The sequence below is a fragment of the Choloepus didactylus genome, chromosome 1 (genome assembly GCF_015220235.1).
Source record: "Choloepus didactylus isolate mChoDid1 chromosome 1, mChoDid1.pri, whole genome shotgun sequence".
Classification (NCBI taxonomy): domain Eukaryota; kingdom Metazoa; phylum Chordata; class Mammalia; order Pilosa; family Megalonychidae; genus Choloepus; species Choloepus didactylus.
Window position 1 is genome coordinate 34915495 of NC_051307.1, and position 3946 is coordinate 34919440.

The 3946-nt window shown below is 39.7% G+C and overlaps 1 pseudogene; it reads right to left on the minus strand.

Annotated features, from left to right (window-relative positions):
- Positions 1-1124: 1124 nt before the first annotated feature.
- On the minus strand, positions 1125-3371 carry LOC119528845 (annotated as a pseudogene).
- Positions 3372-3946: the final 575 nt, after the last annotated feature.

Below are 3946 nucleotides of genomic sequence, written 5' to 3' on the forward strand. Positions count from 1 at the left end.
GAAGGTGACACAAAGCTGAGTCTTAAAGAATAAAAGAAATGATATGTAAGAGATCACCAGGAAGGGGAAAATATAAAAATCAAAACTGAGTGAAGTCATCAAGGTGAGCTATGGGGTGTAAGGAAATCTACATAAGCAGCTCATTGTTGCTGGAAGTTTAGTTAATGAGATATTCCTGCTTTACCAGACTCAAACTTTTAAATTGGTTTTTCAGTAGATTCTAATTTTAAGAGTTTTCTAGGCTGGTAATAACTAAGATTGACCTGAACTTCACTGCCTTCACTGAACATGTTAGAGGTATGTCCTCTACAAAAATTAATACAAGCACAGATAGTTTCATTATTTATACTTTTATAAAAATTAAAATATCATTCAGTCAAAGATTTCAACTGCACAGCTAAAATAGATCCAGATAGTACTTTTTAAGGAATGACTTAAAAGAGAAAAATGTACAATTGAAGATTAATGAGAAGTAATATTACACTGCATGGTATTTTATATAAACATTATAAGTGGTTTGCCTTTAAAACAGTAGTTGCACTTCTGTAAAAAGTTTGTGAATTTAATTATATTCGGTATTACTGAAAAGATATTCCAACTAGGAATGGGTTTTAGAAATATGTCATGTATATGTTTCATTAGTATATTTTTCATACGATGCTTTTTTTTTTTTTCAAGGCAAATACGTAGGCAATGTATTTTCAACTATCACGTCACTGCTGTGCTTTTGGTGCCCCAAATGTGTTCTTCAATATCTTCTTTCTCCCTTTGACTAGAAATCCCAGTCTGTATCAACAACTGGTTAACACTGTTTCCAAGGGACAATATCAAAAGGACAGCCCATGTAAAAAACAGAAATGAACAGTAATATCTTTACAAACCAAGCATTATTTACACAGCCAGAAGTGATTGATTTGACAGATATGAGACCCCCTCCTCACTCTTCACCCTGTCCACAATTACCCAACTTTGCTTTTATTATCCAGAAGCAGCTATTTTCGAGGGTCTCTCTTTTCTGTTAATTACCCGTAAGTAATTACAATGATGTCCATGGCCCATTTTCTCTCAGATAAGAGTTCCCCATTTCTGTGGTGTTAGCAACTGTGTGCTGCTGCTTCTGAGCATCACCAAACCCGACATTTCTTTTCTGGATTCATGTATGAATTCTTGTGGCAATGAAAGTCTTCTGAAAACTCAGGAGAATTCTACAAAGTCCCAATAATCCTGAAATTGCCTGGACTGTGCACATCTGTTTTAATGGAGTTGACTGCATATTCTGGCCTGTAGGTCCTGCACCACACCTGAGCAAAGTTCAAGAACAGCTGTTTGTGGTTTAGGTCAAGTCCAGGAAGCAATTTTTCTTCACCATTCTTTTAAACATAATTTTGATAGGCTCTGTATGCTTGTCCAATACCTCCATTGTCAGCAATGTTTTCTCCCAGTGTACTAATTCCATTGAGGTGCTATCCACCTGCTAGTTCCCAAGAAAAGTTTCCGTACTGGTACACCATGCACTGGGATTGGTCTTTAAAATTATTTGCAGATTGCTGAGTCCATCAATCAACGAGGTCTCCACCCTTGTTAAAATTTCTACCATTGTCATCGAAGCCATGGGTGATTTTGTGCCCTGTGACCATGCCGATGCCCCCGTAGTTCAATGAGTTAGACTGCTGGGCACTGAAGAATGGGGGCTGCAGAATGCCAGCTGGGAACACTATTTGATTTCTGCCTGAAGAATAAAATGCATTGACCACTGTTGCTCCACTTATCCACTCTTCCTTGTCCACCTTTTCTTGGAGGTTCTTTAGTTGTTTACTTTGGTTGAACTTCAAATTTTGAATTATGTTCTGAAAGTATTCTTTTTCCTTGTAGTTCACCCCAAGGTATTCATTACTCAGTTTGTTATCATTTGTAATAATGTCATCAGGATAGCCGATCCTTTCTTTAATTGCTAAGGCCTTTTCTTCAGCTTTCTTTTTTGTTTCAGCATCTATCTAAGTAAGGTCATCTAAAGTCTGAATAAAAACTTCCCAGATCTGTGTAATCAAATCCTCAACCACATGTTTACTCTCGCCAGCAAATGCTGCTTCCACATAAAGCCTTCCCACAGCGTTTTTCATATTCCTATTGACATAGTTTGCACAACGTCTCCAAGTTGCTATTTCTGATGTTGTGCCATAAAGGGACTTCTGGAAAGCATTTCTGGACTCCTTGTAGCTTCGGCTGAGGCTGCTTACGAGATCCATTATGAACCACCAGGACATTAAATTTTGAAGATCTCTGTCAGTATATTTGGTAAGCATGAGCTTAAATTTGGTTAAATACTCTGGACCGTAAACAACCACATCTTCCTCATTTGGAATAGTAATATTCACAGTTGACATGATTTCATTTGTAAAATTTGACCAGCTGAATGGCTGCCCATTGATCTCTAATGAGAAATTATTTTGGATCTGGGCCAATGTCATTTTGTTGTAAAGAAGCATTGGATCATTTAGATCTTCAGGTTTAGTTGTAGCATTGGCAATTTCTTTTTCCAATTCCATAACTTTATTCATTTCCGAAGAAATCTGATTTTCATTGATGGGCAGTCCTTCTTCCTGATGAAATCAATTTAGGCACAGAAATCATAAAATCCACATATGCTGTACAAGCCTCTTTATATATGCCAGTGTATTCATAGTAATCTCTGGAAGGGAGGCCAAGTCGTGGTTGATCAATATGAATTGTATGGTTCATAGAGTTATCACCGATGCCAACAAAAAAATTAATAAGGACTTTTTTCCATATTTAGAGTTCAATTGTGCAATAGATTTCTCAGCTGTCCAAGAAGTACCATATGTTTGCTCTCAGTTTCCTGTTGCTATTGGCCACCCATATATATCTGCTAACAGTTTGAATAAAGGTTCCCCACCTCTGCTATCAACAGCAGATTCATTTATACAAGACCTGTACAATGTTTTTGCTTTCTGCACTGCTACTATATCTTCAGTTTTGGGTTCCTGAGGGACATCTTTCAAAACGACTTCTAGTTCATCTCTTAAAATGTCAAAGTTACTGTAACGGGAGCTGGTCTCGGGAATGAGGTTGCGTTCCAACCGCCCTCCACAGGCATATTTGAAGAAGTCTGTACAGGGTTCAGCACTGAAATCCATGTTCTGAATCAGTCGAACAGCTGACTTTATACAGTCTGATGACTTGCAAATGCCATCATCATAAGTTGCATAGAGGGCAACCATTGTCACAGCTGTAATAGTCAGGAGCAGGACAAGGACGGAGAGGCTGATCTCCAAGGGGGTCCATCGCAGTTTCTTCTTTGGCTTTGGAGTGTTGATATCAGTGATATCCATCTGACTTTCTGATCTGCCCATCACCTAAAATCGTGGCCTCTCAGCAGATCCTGCGCCGGGAGTAGGGCGACTGCTCCCGCCGGCGGTCGGCCAAGCTTCGCCACTTGCACATCTCCGCGCCTCGTGCATCTGGGCGCTCTCACCCCCACCCTGCCTCGCCGCTGCAGGACCAGTGAGAGGAGCAGTTCCCTGGGTGACCTGAAGGTTTCCGCTAAGTCTCCCAAGTCCTGTCACATCATGTGAGGGGTTGGTTGGGTGGGGGTGGGGGTGGTGGTGGGGGGGGCGGTGAGAAAGAACCCCATCCCTCACCTCACCATTCCCAAAAGGGTTTGGCCACAGTGCTTATTTTGAAAGCAAATCTTACCATCATGCAGAGGTGTAATTCAGCAAGTGATTCTCATTTTATTCTGAATTTTTGAACTGAAGAAGCCTTTCAACCTATTTTATTCCCAATTTAGACATCATTTAATTTTCTGATCCTGCTCTTTATTACCTTTGAGAACTTGGGTAAGTTTCTAAACCTTTCTATACTTCAGTGTTTTCATCAGTAAAATGGGGAAATGATTCTTAATGTATATATGGCCCTTGTGGTGATT